This window comes from Castor canadensis, chromosome 1 (genome assembly GCF_047511655.1).
Source record: "Castor canadensis chromosome 1, mCasCan1.hap1v2, whole genome shotgun sequence".
Classification (NCBI taxonomy): Eukaryota; Metazoa; Chordata; class Mammalia; order Rodentia; family Castoridae; genus Castor; species Castor canadensis.
This window is the reverse complement of record NC_133386.1, coordinates 1,511,364-1,530,183: the sequence shown is the minus strand read 5'-3', so window position 1 is coordinate 1,530,183 and position 18,820 is coordinate 1,511,364. Positions and strand designations below refer to the sequence as shown.

The 18,820-nt window shown below is 49.2% G+C and overlaps 1 long non-coding RNA gene across 1 annotated transcript in view; it reads left to right on the top strand.

Annotated features, from left to right (window-relative positions):
* LOC141422499 (uncharacterized) overlaps nt 1-16,915 on the top strand; it is a 31,512-nt gene extending 14,597 nt beyond the window's left edge. Inside the window, exons 3-4 of the long non-coding RNA XR_012447089.1 lie at nt 9,252-9,403; nt 16,367-16,915. This is a non-coding gene — a long non-coding RNA (uncharacterized lncRNA). The remainder of the gene's footprint in view (nt 1-9,251; nt 9,404-16,366) is intronic.
* Nucleotides 16,916-18,820: the final 1,905 nt, after the last annotated feature.

Here is an 18,820-nt window from a genome sequence, read left to right as displayed (position 1 = left end):
GTTTTCTTCCTCTCTTGCTCCCAGACTGGCCTCATGGAGTCCTGAAGCTGACACGAGGAGCATGCCACCCGAGCAAGGAATAACAAGGCTGCTTTCACTGGTGGCACATTTATGAGCCACACTTGGCTCCCTACAGACCAGGCTGCTTGGATGTGGCATTCCTTGTTGATCCCGAGCACGGCCTCTCCTCTGAGGAGTGAGTCTCAGATGCAGTGGCAGCTCTCTCTAACAGCCTTTTATTGCTCTGCAGGTGCCTGTGGCCAGGATAAACTGGGCACAGCAGGCCGTTATTGATAAGGAAATTTAATACCTAACAAGTGCCAGGTGACATTTCCTCCTTGATCCACAGGGAGAGGAGGACTTAGAACTCAGCTGAGGTGAACAAAAAGGATGATTGTACAGGGAAAAGCAAACAAACCGGCACCTGCCTGCCAGCAATTAAAGAACACCTGTGTTGACTTACTCATAATGAGAATTTTTCCCTCAGCCCATGCTTTATTTACCCAGCCAGGCCATATCTGCAGTTTCCCTTTTCATCAGAAAGCTGACAGCATCAAAGAAGATAACTCTCTTTCTTTTTTCTTGTTCTTCAGGAACCTGGGCACAGTAACTCTTTCAGGGAAGCAACCGTTGCTAAGGTTTAGCTCTGGCATCAGCGCTAGGCTGGGAGGGACATCTGACTCCATGTGGTGCAGGTGTGAGCCTGACCTGAGCTCCTGTAGGGACTGCTGGAGGCAGAGCTGGAAGCTGCAGCGTGAGCTCCAGTCCTCTTGGGTAGAAATCCCCAAGGAAAAGTGCATGGATGCCTGTGACCACCACTTTCTCAATCTTCATGATGCAAACTCATGGATCTTTGTACCTGGTGCAGACCCAAGTTTTTGCCACCTAGGAGTCCACAGAATTAGTTGGCAAATTAATCATTTCTTGTTATTTTATTATATGCTCCTAGTGTGAACTTAGTACAAGGAGACCATGGAAAAAGAGATGCATTGTTTCTAAATGGTGTCTGGCAGGGGGTTCAGGAATGTTTTATGGTAGAATGGTTCAAGGAGATCTTCCCCATCCAATTCCTAAAGCCCAGAGGTGGGACCTGGTGATGTGAATTCGGGGAGCGAGAGACAGGGTAAGGAGGTGGTAGCTCCAGGTTCTCCTAAGGAGGAAGAGGAGCTGGGTGGTCAGGCCCAAGTCCCTGGACTCAGGCCACTGACTGCAGCAGAAGTTCAATGTGGACACAGCCATCGGGGGCCTTGGAGGGGCTGCACTCTCAGCCTGTCATCCCACACTACAATGTCCAGTGAGCCGAGAGATGTGGGGACATGAGATCTGAGTTAGGGGTTCTCAGCTCAGGGCACAGACCCAGGTCCTCCTGAGGTCCCAGCTTCAGGATTCACCATATGTTCATTGTCTGGGGCTCAGACAAGGCACAGGAAAAGCAAAGGGCAGGTTACACCTTGCTTTTCTCCCAGCAATGATCATTTTGAAAGGGTCCCCTTCTGCCAGGGTCTGCCATGTGCTGTGGTTGCCTCTGAACCCCACATTCCTCTGGCTGAGGTTGGGTTGTGGGAACCGGCTGTTCACAGGATCTCCTCAAAGGCTGTTTACTGGCCGGGATCCTGGCTCAGGAGGCCAGGTCCTCTAGGCACAGACACTGAGCCCTCTCAAGCAGCTGCCTGAATGTTGGGACCTGGCATTTGAAGCAGGGTTTCAAGCATGTGCCTTGATGTGCCATGGTAGAGGGTCAGTCCTTGCTCCACCTCCCCCTGTCTGTTTTATTTGGGGGATTTTAGAGGATTGTGTCTGAAAATAGGTTCTGATGCCACAGAAGCTGCATATCCAGTGGTCTGGACTCCTTAGTCAGGACTTTGGTGGACATAGGCGAGCCTTGGTCTCTTCTTCCCAGAGTCAAGGGGACATCTCAGGCCAGGTCTCAGGCCAGCCGCACCAAACCACAAGGCCCCCAGGCGGGAGTGTGCTCCTGGCCTACTTTCAGCCCCAGTCTGTGGCTGCAGCGACACTTGTGACCAGGTCACTGTACTCAGCTCTGGGTCAGACAGGGGAGGGAGGATTTGAGTCTTCCTTCTGTCACTTTTTAGCTTTGAACTTTGACAACCTGTGTAGGATTCAAATTTATCTGTGGGAGTAGGCATAGCATTGTATACTTCACAGAATTGTGCCAGTAGGAAGGCAGCATTCCTTGGCACGCAGCCGGTGCCCCGGTGTAGGAAGGCTGAGGCCTGTGGGCTGTCAGTCCCTTAATGTCCATGTGGGAAGCATTGAGACTCTGTGCCTGATTCTCCTGGAGCAGATGGGCCTCTCAATGGGACACGAGTGTCCACTTCCCTTCTGAGTTCTCTGTGTGTGCCACCCAGTTTCATCTTTTGTTGACTGAGCAAATGTGTCTACCTCTAGTTTCCTGTGAACAGGGAAATATGGATGTCAGAAATGTAAGCCTTTGTCTTTCTTTAAAGCAACACATTCAATCATGTCTAAGGAAAATTCATCCTAACAGAAACTTGTGAAATACGTCTACAATGGCAGCCATGGGTGTCATTTCAAGTCTTGTAAGCAATGCATATGTGAGAGCCTGGACACAAACCAGTGACCTGAGCACCAGCTGTATCCCCAGGTCACTGGATTCTGTCTGCACCTGTCTGGAACTGGGGTTCCTGTTTGAAAATGGCCCATGGACACTGAACAAGAAGATTCACTTGTGAGTCTGGTTTTGTCTCTTAAAAGCCAGGACATCCATGTCTAAGTTTGAGTTACCTTTAAAAATGGTAAGAGAGGAATTGTTTTGGGGTGATGTAGACGAGGACCCGGTGCAGCCCAGCCCCTCCTCCTCACCTGGTTTCCCCTTTCAGCCCTGATACATGGTTGGTCCCCCTGACTTGTGGCATCACTCTGAAAAAGTTAATGAAGGTGTTGGAGAAAAGATGGCCTCTTCAACAAAAGGTGCTGGGGAAACTGGATATGCACATATGGAAGACTGAAGCTAGATCCCTGTCTCAATTGACTCAAAATATATTAAAGATCTTAAAAACTATCGTAGGGAGACACGTGAAGACACGTGAAGACACGTAAGACAGGGCATGGGCAAGGTCTTTCTGAATAGGACTCCAATTGCTCAGGAAGTAGGAGCAAGAGTGACAAATGGGATCATGTCAAATTCAAACGCTTCTGCACATCAAAGGAAACTATTACCAGAATGAAGAGACAGCACACGGAACGGGAGAAAATCTTTGCCAGCTATTCATCAGGTAAAGGATTGTTAACATCCAGAAGATATAAAGAACTCAAAAAAACCAGAAGCGTCAAAAGAACAAATAATCCAGCTACTAAATGGGCAAAAATTTAAACAAATAGTTCTCAAAAGAAGAAATACAAACGGCTAAAACTACGGAAATGTTTAACCTTGGCCATACAGGAAGTGCAAATCAAAACTATGCTGAGGTGGCTGTCATCAAAAAACCAAACAACAATAAATGCTGGGGAGGATAGGAAGAGATTCCTCATACACTGTGGGTGGGAATGTAAATTAGTGCAGCCACTATAGAAAGCAGTATAAATAAATAAAAATAGAATTACCTTACGCCGTTCTTCTCTTGGGCATATATCCAGAGGACATAAATCAGCATAAAATAGAGACTCATGCACACACGTCTATAGCCGTTTACTCACATCAGCCGTGCTATGGAATCTGTTTAGGTGCCCAACGACTGATGAATGGATAAAGATAATGAGGTATATATGCACAATGGAGTATTATTCAGCAATAAGGAAGAATGAAATTATGTCATTTGCAGGAAATAGATGGAACTAGAGATTATCAGGTTGAGTGAGATAAGCCAAGGTCAAAAAGCCAAATATCTGGCTAGATGTGGTGACTCAACCCTGGAATCCTAGCTACTTGGGAGATAGAGACCAGGAGGATTGCAGTTAGAGGACAGCCCAGGCAAAAAAGTTCACAAGATCCCATCTCAACCAAAAGCTGGGTGCAGTGGTGCCTATTTGGGGGGGGCACAAGGAGGACTGTGGTCCAGGCTGGCCTGACCATATGGCTCTCAATGAACAGGCTGGTGGAGTGACTCAAGTGGTAGAGAGCCTGTCTAGTAAGCATGAGACCCTGAGTTCAACCCCCCAGTACAGCAGGAACAGAGAGAGAGAGAGAGAATAGAGAGAGTGAAATGGTGCAGGTTTTTGTTTGTATGTGGACTCCAGACATCATCATATCATCCTTGGGCATACTTGTAAAGGGGTCTGTTAAGGGGGATCTCTTGAGAAGGGGGAAGGGGAAAGAAAGGTTGATGGGGATGAATCAGCACATTACATACACGTTTGAAAATAACAATGAAAACCACTAAAAGCTGTAAAAGGGAGGGGGAAGGGAGTTAAGAAAGTATATAGATGGGGTGCATTTGATCAAAGTACATTATACGCATGGATTCAAGAATCACAATGACATCTTTTGTATCATTAATTTACGCTGTTAAAATGATAGTGAAGCATCCAAAGTAACTCAGTATGAGAATCAATCACCCTGTGTGTTGTACAGCACGTAGAATGCAGGGTTGACTGCCAGGTCTGGACTCCTGTCCCATTTGTCTCTGGAGGCATCCACATGGTGAAATAGTTCAAGAGACATTTTCCCCTTCTTTTAAAATCGCTGTCTCTGTGTGTCTGTTTGTAAAGGTCTTATTTTGAGCAACATAATGGTGTCCGTACATTTGACAATTTAGAAGATCTAAGCTAATATATCTTTTTTCCAGGTTCTCATAAAATCTGACATTTACAGTCTTTCTAAGATTGGTCCCACAGAGCTGGCCCCCGCCACATATGTACATGGTTAAAGGCGTTTTTTAACGAAAAGCATCTCGCAGGGGTTTCTGTTTTGTTTTGGTTCTGCATTTCATACCACAAGATGCTAAGTAATCTGTTGATTTAGTAAAGTATGTATTTAATCCCCGGAGAAAATTCTAAAAGTTGGCATCCCAAAGCCGCAAAGGCATTGGGCTAATTTAAGACAAAGACCCCGGGGGGGGGCGGGGCACCTGGTGACCAGGGAGAATCCCTGAGCCTTCCACAGATTTCCAGCACTGGTAACTCATTTTCCTTTAACTTATTCCTTTTAATGGAGCCACTGTGCTGTAGGGGACCCGGCACAACCCATAGGCAGAAAAGCCCAGCTCGTGCCTAGCCCACCTGCTGGCTAAGCCTGTGTAATCACTCTGATTTTTCTTGTGGGTATTTTCTGTTCCCTCCACCAACTTCAGCTGTATGTTTAAGAGGACAAATCAGTGAGTTTTTAAATCCAGTGTTTGCACTTTCACTTAACACTGTCCTGAAATGTCACCACTGTGGACTCCTCAGAGCCTCTCGACAGCAGGTCACAGGACTTGTTCTGTCCCTCTGATTCCTTGACAAGACTGAGCTCACAGAGCCCCCTCTTATTGTGAGCCCCACACTGCATCTCTGTGGCTTTCACCTGAAAGTTCCTTATCTGTGGCCTGAGGTCTGCTCCAGCACACAGAGCTGGACTGTGTGACAGTAATAGAAAGGGTCCCTGGAGCTCCCCAGCCTCTGAGGCAAGTCAGTCACCAAAAGATGAGGCCAACAAAGGCCATGCTCCAGCTTGTGGTCTGTGGAGGTGTGCGCGCCATCTCGGCCCAGCCAGCTCAGCCCAGCTTGGGATACAGGCCTTTCAAATTTCTGTTTATGACACTCCTCTGCTCCATTGGCCAGAGTCCCCAGCTCCACCAGGTCTCAGTGGGCTGCACCATCCCCTCTGAGCCATTTCATTAAATCGAAGCTTAATGACCTTGGGCTGACTGTCCACTCTGGGAGCCTCTGATTCTTGGGTAGATTGCGAGGGCATCTGCCCAGCACATGAGAACCCCATGGCAAGCCCAGGGTGCTTCCAACTTGTCTTCCCAGCCGTGGTCATGCGTGAGTCAATGCCAGGAGCAGCACTCACTCCCGAGCCCAGGACTTCAATTTGCAGCTGAGTTGCAGGTGCGCATGCAATCCCCACTTCTACTCACTCCCAAGCCTTCCTATTGGAAAGGTAATTTGTTCAGATATCCCACAAATAAGACAGTGTCTCTCCAGGAAGCTGAACAGCCTCCTGCCCAGGATTTGACCTTGACTAGTTTTTAAAAAAAGTTTGCTACAGTTTCCCAGGAAGGTGTTTGGCTCTTAGGAATGACATACAGAGGCTGTTCCTCCTTCCACTGAATTTTGCCTAAGCTGCTGCATCCTGGGGGTACCATTTTGTTTCTTGCCTGAAAATGGTGGGTGAATAGGGGGAGGCCAAGAGAATCGCAGGAGATGACTGTGACAAACCACTGACTTGTCTTCACACAGCTCCCATTTGTTATCCTATAGTCCTGGAGGTCAGAAACCTGAAACCAGACTCGCTGGGCAAGAGCGAGGTATGCACAGGGCTGGTTTCTTCTGGAGGCTCCAGAGGAGACTCCCTTTCCTTGCCTTCTGCAGCTTCTAGAGAAGGTCACATTCCTTGGCTCATGGCCCCCTCCTCCTTTAAAGTATGTCACCACAATCTGCTCTCAGGATCACATTGCCTTCTTCCTATAGTCAGTGTTCTCTACCTCTCTTAAAGGGACACTAGTGATTACCTCCAGGAATGATCCAGCTAGCCCGGGGTCCTCTTTCCAGTTCAGGGCTCCTAACCTGTTCACATCTGCAAGGTCCCTCTTGCCATAAACCATATCCACAGGCTCCTGTGATTGGGGTATAGACACCTGTGGGGTCATTTATTCAGTCTTCTACCTGGGTACACTTTTCCCCTAGTGTGCAAACAGTTCCAAAACCTCCATATTAATTTCTTCATTTGGTGCCTTGCTCAAAGCCACTGATAACAATGAGTGAATTGGCCATTGCTGCACCGACCCCTCCCTAGAACAAGCCAGAGGACCCTTATTTAGAAAACCACCCACTTCCCAGGTGTTGGCTCTGGGCACCCAGCACAACAGGGGTGACATTTGAGAAAAATAAGAGTCAAAGAGGAGTAGTGAGTCACTTGCCGAGGTCCCAGTTACACTACACACGCTTTTGTGAGCAGTTGGTCGCCAGGCTCCAAGGGAGTCTGTGACCCACAATGTGAGTCCGTGCCCAGCTGTTTTCATTTGGAATCATCATGAGTGTTTGGTGTGATGGCTGCCAAGGAGGTCACAAGCCTGCAGACAAATAGTGACCACACAGGACTGTGATGGGCCTTCAGCTGTTATTTTTAATCTGAAGAGAAGCCAGGAGTTATGTCTGGGGCAGTGGGGTTGGGGTAGGACTGGGACGTGCACAAGTGAAACACCCCTGTGTGTCTGTGCCCTGCAGCCTGACTGTGTGTGCTGGTCCTGCCAGGTTAGCAATGCCCAGGTTCCATTGGGTGACAGCTGTAAGGATTGTCCTAGGCTTTCCAAAGCACTGTGAGGAGAGTCGCTCACACTGGGGGCCTATGACAGTCCGGGTATACCCAACCGGGAAGCTCGTGGGGTCTCCACAAGAGATTCTGTACTCTCTTCTGAGAACGGCAACAAATCTGTGCATCCTTCAAGGTGCCTTGCTCCTCTCACTACAGCTGTGACTCCCCCACTTTAAGGCCATGAGGGCATCCCTTCTTGCAGTGGTTTGGATCAGTGTCCCACAAAGGCCCAAGTATGAAAAGATTGGTCTCTCGGCTGCTGCCATTTGGAGATGGTGGAACCTTTAGGGGTTGGGGGCTGGTGGGAGGTCCTTAGATCATTGGGGTGTGCCCTCAAAGGGGTTTGAGGCTCTGGCTTCTTCTTCCTTCTCTTTGCCTCCTTGCTCTTGAGGTGAGCAGTTTGCTGTTGTGTGCTACACAGCAGAGGCCCAAAGTACTGGGTCTCCCTGATCTTGGACAGGACTTTTCAAAACTGTGATTCAAAATAGACCTTTATTTTTTTATAATGTAAAAGGTGTTTTTTAAAGTGACAGAAAGCTGATTAACACAGTAAATCAGTATCAGGAGTGGGGTCACTGACCATAACTGTACCTAACAACATGGAAGAGCCCTATATTTACAGGACAAGTTTGGAAGAAAAAGTTAGAGGAAACCTAGCATGTTGAAAGCAGAGTTTAATGAGCAATTCGGTGTGGGCGGGGGGAGGCTTGGAAGAATGTGGACAGAATTGTGGCTAGTAAAGCCCATGGTGATGAGGTTTCAGGTGGAAAGGAGAACTCCAGTCAGAAGTGGATTAGAAGCCATCTTCATTGCACCATGGCAAGGAATTTGGATGCATTTTATCCATGCCCTGAGACTTTGTGGGAAACCAAACTTAAAGGCGATGGTTGTCTCTTATCTAGTGGAAGAAAATTCAAGGCAGCACAACCTTCAGGCAGCAGCATGGACAGTACCATCTGCTTTTAGTCAAATTTACAGTCAGAATCAGCAGCAAAGAGGTACAGAGCAGAAAGATCTGGAAAACTTGCAGTTTGGCCAAAAAAGGAGCAGGTGTGTGTAAAGTCATAGCCAAGGAGGGTGTGGTGTCAATAAAGTGAAGCCAAGTGCTTTGCACTGGACCAATCGGAGAGATGCCTCAGGCTGTTATCACAGGCTCAAAGGTGTAGAAATGCAAGCTTGTTTCAAAGACTTTCAAGAGCAGAATTATTTCAAAAAAGGACCCTTGGGTGCCATGCATGCCCAGGACTGCCCTGGGATTTCAGGTTCTTTTCCCTGTGTTCAGCCAGTGAAATGTTCCAAGGTTACTACAGTCATGGTCCAAGTGAGCCCAGGTACAGCTGCCACTGGCAGCAAACCTTGGCATTGTCCATGTGATACTGGTCTTGCAGACATGTAGAACGCAAGAGTTATTGGGTCATGGAGGCTTCCACTAGGATTTCAAAGGAAGTCCTGGGAGGCCAGGCTGTGGGTGCTGGTCAGCACTCAGCAGGTTGACATATTTTGCTGTGGGAGAGAAGCTGAGGCTGCAGTGGAGATCCAGCAACATGCAGTGCTCATCAGGAAAAGCTAAAATGCCATGCAGTGCCAGCTCAAGAGAGAGGCCATGTGGACTGCGACCAGCCCAGTCAGAGTGGTGGAGACGTCCAAGCCCAACCGCAATGTGTCCTGGAGGTCTGACATGCAGATTTTGGGATTTCAGGTTTGCCCTGATTCCTCCTTTCTGTTCTTCATTCTTCACTTCTGGAATAAAAATGTTTACCCCGTGGTTTTCCTACCACTATGTATTGGAAATAAGTAACTTTTTTTTTTTTTACAGGGACTCACAGCTGAGTTTGCCTTGAGTCTTGGGGAGAATTTGGACTTGGACTTTTGCACAATGTGGGGACAGTTAAGACCCTGCACTCTTGGGGATGGACTGAGTGCATATGAGCCTTTGGGTGCCAGAGGTAGAGCACTGTAGTATGGATGGTGAGTGTTTCCCAAAGACCCGTGAGTTCAAAGCTTTTCCCCAGAGTAGCACTACTGGGAAACAGTGGGACCCTTAAAAAGTAGGGCTTAGTGGTTCTTAGGCTTGGGCACAGCCTTGAGAGGCTGTGTGGTCCTGGTCTCTTCCTCTTCCCTTTTGGGTTTCTGGTGATGAGGGGAGCAGTTTGCTCTGCCACCTCCACCAAAGGCCCAAAGCAATGGGTCCACCTGACCTTGGACTCACACCTCTGAAACCCTGAGTCAAAGCAACCCATTTCTCCTTATAAGCAAAGTATCTGAGGTTTCTTGTTATTTCGATGGTAACTTGACTCACATGTTTCCCTTTGGAGAAAACCATATTGTCATAGTGGTGAGTTAGCAGGGCAAGTTCCACTAACTTGAACATTTTTGATGGAGTTTTACTTCCTCTTCTTCTTCTTCATCAGCAGACCTCAACCAGTTATCTCAGAAAACAAGGGTAACCCCAGGTTTGTGGAGGGCTGGGGTGGATGGCCTGGGTGGGAGTCTCTGGGGATGCATCTGTCAGACTTGAGCTCTCTGTCAGTCAGAGTGGAGAAAACATGTTTTTCCAAGTCTAACCACTCACAAATCATGGGTTACATGTTACAAGAATAACAAAAACTCAGTGCTGCTCAGAGCTGAAACACATCCTCATCCTGCATGCATCACAGCCCATCTGTGGTCCTCTACTTGGGGTTCTGGAAAAGGGCTTCCTGAGTAGGAGGAGACAGTGCTTCAGAGTGGAACTCTTGGGGACAACACAGGGCACCACCAAGAGCCCCAACCACCAATGGATGACTTGGAGGCAACAAAAGGCAGACCAGTAGTGAATGGCTTATATTTCCCCTAAAATAAATATCTGCTGAAAAATTAAAGGGAAATGTGGCTCACCAAATGCATCTGGGTTTTAATCAAACCAAAGTTATGTGGAAAACAGCCTGAAATACTCAAATAACCGAGCCACAGATGACAACCACAGCAGTGTCCCTGGGCTCAAGTGTGGAGGCGAGCTGCACTCGGCTCTGACCTGAGCTCAGCCTGGGCCTCCTCCTGCGGGGCGTCCTGCCCAGACTCAGTGCCAGGCCAGGTCAACAGTATTTACCCCCTCTGACTTGTCATCAGAGCTGAGTTTACATATGAGTCTGAAACATACGTACCCATAAGGAAAGATGCCTTCCCCAATTTTCCTTCATCAGAGGGACCAAGCACAGCCCTTTTCAACATGTCAGAGTTTACAGACAAACCTGGAAAGTAATGAAGCAGGAAGACAGAACCAATGCCACTGCACCTGGATAATTGGATATCCAATAAAAATGGGTGGAATAGCTATAAAAGAGTATGCAAAAGTGACCCGCTATGAATCAGTGCCTGGCAGCACTTAGAAAGCCACATTGAATTTGCCTAGAGATGTGCCCCAAAGCACATGTGAGAACCTTGGAGGTCATCTTGTCTTCAGTCCTCCTGCATGAGCGATAAGACAGATGGTGCTGGTTCTTTGCCATCAGTCACAGATCTGCTGGTTCTTGTGCCATCAGTTATGGATCTGCCTTGGCATCAGTGCCAAACTGAGGTTAGCATGTTGAGTGGCCATTGGAAGGAGGATGGAGTATTTGTGCTCCTGGCAAAACCCATGGGGAAAGGCCTTCTGCTACTGCTGGCTGGAGAGCTGGACACTTGTCTTGCTTTATGTCTTGAGAGATGAGAACCTGTGTGGGGCGAGGAAAGGAAATAGCTGAGACACATCTGCCCAGCAGGCGGGGAACTGCTCTGACTTGGGCTGGCTCTATCAACTTCAGGTCCTGCAAATCACTGGGAGCCACCCACAAGCTGCAGGCATGTACAAGCCTTGGCCAAGATGGGCAGGTGAGTTGCAGTGCATGTGCCGGGCCAGGTGTGTCCGCCCAAATGAACCCACCAGGTGTGTGGCTCACCTCACGAGCTCCTCACACCACGTCCTCCTCCCAGGTAGAAATCAATGGTGAAAAATAGCCCCAGGTCCCTGAAAGTGGGGACTGTTACCCAGCCCTCTGCAAATGATCCTGTAATCCCTTGCATGAGGTGTGTGAGAGAACACAGGATTCTGTATGCAAGCTTGAGCCTGGAGACCAGTGCACATGTGTGGAGGAGGCAGCTCTCTCAGAAACAACCAGACGCTTGGCTTTGGGTTATGAGAAGACCCCCACACTTGGCTGGAACTGGTGAGATCCCTGCCAACACTGTCTGCGGTTCACTGGAAGATCCCTAGCCTTTGATCAGACGTCCTTGGAGGCTGGTGGAGGGCACAGCCTGGCAAGTGAGACTGCCATGGCCTGGCAACAGTTACCAGAACCTGGCTGGGCTTGCAGCACACCTGGGATGGTCTGCAGCTCTGATTTTGGGAGCCGATCTGTCTCTGACAGCTTTTCATTTTCTCCTAGGAGGGTGAGGCCAGGAGAAGAGATGGATTTGATTTAAAACCAGGTGAACCTTTGCAGACTTGCTTTCAGGTTTTGTAGTTCTTTGATTCCCAGAATCTAGAGTAGCTCTGTGGACATAATCACATACATAAGCCAAACCAGGAGGAAAAGCAGATGTGAGAGAGAGGTTATGCCCTCCTCCACCTGCAGAGAAAGGCGTCAGCAGTAATAATATTACTTTATCTAATGGGGGTTATGCCTGGCTTTTCAGATTTCACGGAGCTGGGCAGACCCAGGCATTTTACTGTCTAGTTTTAAGTTGTTTTATATATCTGCATCTATATCTACATCTATACACACACACATACACGCACTCATATGTTAAACAAACTACAACGAGTCTATGTTGGCCTCTGCTTGCCTGGGATGCTTATGCACGTGTAAATTCTGGTCCAGTTCTGAGCATTTGAACATGGGGTTCTAAGCTTCTCTGATCCGGCCTGGGGGTCACAGTGGCCTGGCACAGAGCAGCAGCTGCCTGAAACTGTACCGAGTGCTCCTGGGTTACAAAACTGTGTTGTGGTTACTGACGAAGATGGTGGCCCTGCCCTGCAGAAGCTGCTGTGGACCGAGAGGTCAACGTCAGTGTCATGCTCTCTCCCTTTCTGTCCTTGGTGTCCCTGCAGGACCGTGGTCGTGTGAGGAGTGGAAGGCAGGGCAGTCAGAGACCCATGGGAGAAGGGCTGTCTTCCTTATTGGGCATTTTGTAAAACTGCCCAAACCCAGGGCTTCTCTCAGGCCTGTGGCTCCACTGCCCCTTCTGGGCTCTCTGTGGTCTCTGGGAAGGAGCACAGGGCGGAGCTCCATGCAGACCAGGGAAAAGTCTGCTTTATCGCTTCTGTTGGTTTACTTTTCTGGGTGAGATTTCTTCTGAAGAAAGGAATCTGAGTCTGACGCTTAAAAAAGAACACTTGGAGATCCTACTATAGGCCCTAGATGACTGCTGTATACTTAGCATACTAAGTAAATGTTGCTTTGCTCCACCATGAACTCCTATGTGTCATCCGTCCCACTGTGTGACAGTGCCCACTGACCTGGCAGGCAGGAAGACCCCAAACACACGGGTGGACACCTCACGAGGCACACAGCAGGGAGCAGGCTGAAACACGCTCTGGTTGTCAGAGGATTCAACGTGGCTCCATGAACCGAAGCTGAGGGCACTTTGTCCAGGAATTGACTTGACAATCCTAAGACCTAAAGGACAATAGAAACCTGAAATATTATGGTACAGAGCGTGCACAGATCCTACAGTGGCAAATAGGTACTGGGAAACAGGACTAAGCCAATGTCAGCGAGCTCTGTGGGTGACACAGAGAGGCCTTGGCCCTGTCCTTTGGTCATGATGGACTGACATCATCTCATCTTGGAGCCACCTAATCGTCTGCACGATGTCCTGGGTGGGAGGGAAACCTTAGTGATTTCCAGAAGTTATGACACAATCAAACTCTCCAGCACCAGGGTCTGAGATGCATTCTGTTGTGAGCATGTTGAATCTGGGATGAGGCTAAGCCCATATGTCAGCAGCCAGCTCAAGGTCCTGGGTCTCCATTTCAGAGACCCCAGACTGGGGACATCTGTGGTGGTATCAGGGGGCACCTGTCAGCTCAAACCTCCTTGGCCTGCTGGAATTCACCTCCCATCCCATAAATGACTGAGAGGCAGTGCCCTTACCTATGTGGGGCATGTTATGCCAGGAGCCCAGAGTCCTACAGAATTCCCAAGGGGTCCAAGGTGACCTTTGCCCACCCCAGTGTCACCTTCCATGATAGAGGTTTTCAGCCACACCCTTGTTCTTGGAGCAAGTGTAGTAAGACACACAGAAAGTCTAAAATCCACACGCTGTGCACTGCATACACAAACGAGTGAACAGAAAACCAGCCGTGGTGTATAAAGCAGAGTGGCAGAGTGGCCGTCACTGCCTGTTGGAGGGCAGACGGCTGTCCAGTGGCACTGTTTGCAGCAGGAGGGCACGGTCAGGCAGACGGTCACAGAGACAGAAGACAAGTGTCCCATCTCAGAGAGGAAATTGGAAAAGCATTTGAAGTTTCCAACTGTGGCTGACAAGGGGGAGGGGGAGCTGCCATAACTGAGCCTTAATGTCTGCAATAGCTTTGAGGCTGCAGTCACCCTGTGAGGACATCAGAGTGAGGCATACCCAGAGTCCTCACCTGATACCCAGGCCACCAAGGTGCTGGAGGCTGGGCTACTCGCCTGGGCACTCGTGAGCACCACTTTGCCTCTCTTCCCCACCCCACACTGGAAGAATCTCCCCCACCCCATGCCCACCCGTCTGCCCTCCCACTGAAGGGAGGACTTCACAGCCTGTCCTGAGGCCCTCAATCCTTTTTTTCTTTGTATGAGCAGAGCTTTTCAGAGGCATGAGCACAGTCAGTACCTAGAAGAGGGGTGAAGCCCTCCAGTGGACCTCAGAGCCTGGGGTGCGAGTCTCAGCCCTGTGCAACAGTGAGCTCCATCTCCATATATGGCTGAATTAAGCAGTCTTGCTTATCTCTTTTGCAGACTCACCTTTTTCTTCCTGGTTATGAAAGTAACACGTTTACTTAAAAAGAGAGATGCCATAAAAAGTCAAATAGGAAGGAGGAAGGAGAGAGATGGCTGTATAATCTTGACTCCTGGAAATCCCATAGAATTTTGGTCCATTTCCTAATACACAGACATGTGCATATGTACACGCAAGCACATGCACACACACACATGCACAGGAATACCCACGCGTGTACACAGACACCCGCATACAAACATTCACACACACATAAGCACAAGCATATCCATGTGTGCACATGAACACATGCACGCTCAGCATTGTGCACATGCATGAAAAAGTATATATGTGTACAGACACGAGCACACATGCACACACATGCACACCTGGGGATGAACTTGCATGAACCTCAACACATGTGCAGACATGCAAGCACACATACATGGGTGCACACATGTACACACGAGCACACATGTATGCACATGACACGCGTGCACATGTGTGCGTATACATGCACTACTGGGAGCCACATGAATGTGCATGCATGTGGGTGTCTGTGAACACCCACGCATAGGAATGCACCTGCATGTACATACATGCACAGGCATGCACATGGCTTGCAGAAAGAAGCACACTCATGCATGACAGGACCACAGAAGCACACACACCAACAGGACACTTGGCCAAATGCATTCTCCAGAGGCACTGAGCACACTGCTTTATGGTCAAAGGAAATTCATGCAAGTCTCAGGGCGGCGTGTTTTCTTGGGCTCAGTTTCTCATTTTGAAAATGGGGTAATAGTATTATAATTACTCCCCAGGGCTGTTGAAAGGGCTGAGAAGAAAGAAGGACCAAGCACTTAAGCTGCATAAAGATGTGTGTAGTTACGGTAAAAACCAGCCGTTATATAAAAGTCCACACTTGAGGGTTGTGTAAGCACGCTTGCGAGAAACACAGACCAGACGTGCACATTTTCTTCCTGACACTATATACCCACACAGCTGTACCAAGTAGTGTTAAGCCAAGCCCCTATTGTTAGGGCAATCGTGAACTTGTCTCTCGTACGTGACGCTTTAGTGGATGTCCTTGCTGACGTGAGTCATCGTGGAGAAATCCTATGCCTTCTTTAAAGTGTGTGCACTCTAGAGTTGTCCTCATTTAACTGCAGGGGCCACATGGCACGTCCCGGGATTGATCTCATCACAACCCTCCAGAAAATGGCAATGTGCAACATTTTGTGCTCCGTGGGGACCCACAATGATCTCTTCTGTTTTAATCTTTAAGACATGGGCAAGTTGTGTGGACCATGTCTCCTCCCCTCCCATCTACTTGCTCCTCCTTCTCCCAAGCCTCTCCCGGCGTGCTGCCCTGCCTCCCCTTCACTGCAATCACTGCAGAGCTAAGTTTTAAACTGGGCAGGGTTGACAAAGATAAGGAAGCCAAGCTGATAATTGTCCTTTACGGCATGTGAGTGTCCTCCTTCAGCGATCTGTGGAAAGGAGATAGAAGTCACTCAGGTGTCAGCAGCCGGGTGTGCTGATGGCAGAGGCTGAGAGTGTTAGAGCTGTTCAAGGAAGGGTCCCTGAGGTCACGACATGGGGCGGCTCCCTGAGATCAGGCCATCCTGAGTGTCGGTCCTGACATTTCCACCCTCCCAGCTCTGCCTCCAGACAGCATTTATGTCCACGGGAGAGCCAGAGAGCAGGAATTGCTCAAAAAGTGATGAAATTGCACCAAATAATTGGACCACCAAGGGAAGCAAGCTATGCCCCACCATAGCCTGGCTGGCCCTCCTGCTCACCTCGGGACTGCCATGTTCATTCTGCAGCTCTGGGAGGGACATTTCTGCGGAATGAGGCTGCATCACTTTTGTCACTTGTGGTGGTTTGTCCTGATGGACGTTTCTATCGATAGCCGACAGTGTCTCTTGCCATAAATGCTGACCGTGTGTCCACTTCCCAGACACACTTTTCTCTTTTTTTCAGCTTTCCCTTTCCTGGGGGACTAAAACCTCACAAGGAGAAGAGGGGACACAGTGACAGCTGGGAAGATGTGTATGTCTTCTGATAAGGCGGGGTGGTGACAGCTGGCCCGGGCCTGTCTGTGAGCAGCGTGCATTTGAATGAAGCAGGCCTGTCCATTGAGTGAGTGAAGATGACGGTTAGAACTCAGTGAAGCTGGACGACTGGGTTCTGCTCTGCCAAGTCAGCATCTCACTAAGTATTTAGGGAGCAAACCCAGAATGGCAGCACCCTGGTTTTGCTCTAGGACCTGATTTCCGCCTGTCCTCCCCACTGTGTGTTTGAGGTGAGTTCTCCACGTGTGTGAGTGACCCCAGTGGGACTGTGTTCCTCCCCTGCTCTGTGGGAGAACCTAGTGGGACACATGCAGCCACATGTGCCACCCTCGGTCACCTCAGACTCCCAAGATAGGGACAAACTCGTGCTTTTTGGATGTTTGGTGTTTGCTCATTGAAGACAATTCATAACATTGTGCTTTTGATGGCAGAGAATTAAAAGGTCATTAAGAGTCAAGTTTGATGAAGTCCTGAGTTTGAACCCCAGTCAAACCAAATAAACCCAAAAGAGTCATGTTTGACATTAAATAGCATTAATATTTCAAGGAATAAATGTAAGAACATCAGACTCAGGTGTGGTGATCCACCACCTTAAACATGGGGCTGAATTTGAAGCCCACTAAGTAGGATCTGGATTTATGTCATCTGTAATAAAGTGAATGGCAAACCAGGCAGGGGCCATGACACAGCGCTTCCCTCAGGTGCAGTGACAGATGGCAGCCAGTCCCAAAGCAGGGCCTCAGAGCTCTGTCACTTCCTACAGCTCTGTGATTGTGCGCGGCTCATCCTGTCTCATTCTTGATGGAAAATAATTTTGAAGTAGGTTGATTTTCTCCTTTGGATGTCCCTAGTGTGGAGTGATAATGCCTGGAAGTTGCTTAAAAACAAAATCTTCTCGGTGGTAAGGAAAGCACCCCTCTGCTCAGCCGCATCTCCTCGGGCTTCGTGTCCCAGACAGGACTCTCGAAGACTGGTGAACAGAACTGCGTCACAGTCACAGGAACTATGTCCACCTAGACTGGGAGGACTCCTGGCACCCTCCACCTGCTGTCTAGGAATCCTGGGGTTGGGGCTCAGAAAGTGCATTTGTAACAGGGGTCCCAGGTGAGGCAGGGGCTCAGTAAAGTTTAAGCATCCCCCACCCTAAAAGTTACTTCCCTAGGATTAGCTCTGTCCCCAAGGAAAGGAGGGCATTGGGAATTCCAAGAGGTCTTGCTCTTAGAGAACAATCATTGAGTCTTCATTCATTCAATCACATGTCAGACACTGCTCAGATCATGGGGCGCAGGGAGAAGAATTCTGAAGTGACCCTAGTGAGCCTCAATCTTGTGTGGTCCCCTGCATGTGTGTGCGGGCAGAATTATAAACATGGCGTGTCATCACACCTGTGATTGATTAGGAAACCAAGGTGGCCCAGTCTTTCCAGGCCAGCTGTGAAAGGGGTCTGGGGGCTGAGGAGGACATGCTGGGGATGACTCCTGTTGGCCTGAGAAACCAAGATGGCCATATTGAGGGGCCACACGATCCCCTTGAGCCCACCCCAAACAGCCAACAAGTAAAAGGGACTCCATCCTACAACTGAAGGAGCTCACACGGCCCCCCTCCAATGGGACCTCGTGCCACTGACACCTCCATTTTGTCCTGGATGACCCATGGAGCTTGACCACTTTTGACCCATGGAAACCGTGGGATGTTAACCTTGTGTCTGCATGACTTGTTACTCAGCAAGGTCACCAGTGACTGGGCTCCAGTGCTGATGGTGACAGGGCACCCTCTTGACCAAATGCCAACCCCAAGCCTCTTCTCAACTCAGCCACGCCTGCCAGTAAATCCTGGAATGTTGGCCAGTAGCCGCAGTGACCTGCCCCTTAAAGTGCCCAAGGCTGCTGAAAGAGTTTCCCGTTGTCCCAGCAACATGGGAGGCTGGGGCACCACCCCCAGGCCTGAGGGCAACACCTAACTTCAGCGAACTCCGCCAAGGGGTCTCCCACTTCTGTAATGCTGCTTCTCTGATGCTTCTGAGCCCGGCTCTGCCATCTCTCTTCTCTCCTCCTCCCTGCAAAAGGCCCAGTCTCCTCCAGGTGAACTGAGGCTCCCACACAACTCCTCAGTACCCTGTGGTTATTGCCAGTTCAAATCTGTCCTCCTGCATGTCCAGCACCTGGCCTGTTCATCTTTGACCACAGAGAGGGGCCTGCCCTCAGGGGGCTTATGCTCATGGGGGAGCAAGGCAGAATGAGCATAACAATCAGTTTTAAAAGGTAATTTCAGATGGCCCGAAGTTCCCCGAAGCAGTAGAATGGGGTGAAGATGGAGGGTGGTCCATGCAGGTGGCTCCATGGAACTTGTTGAGCACAAAGGC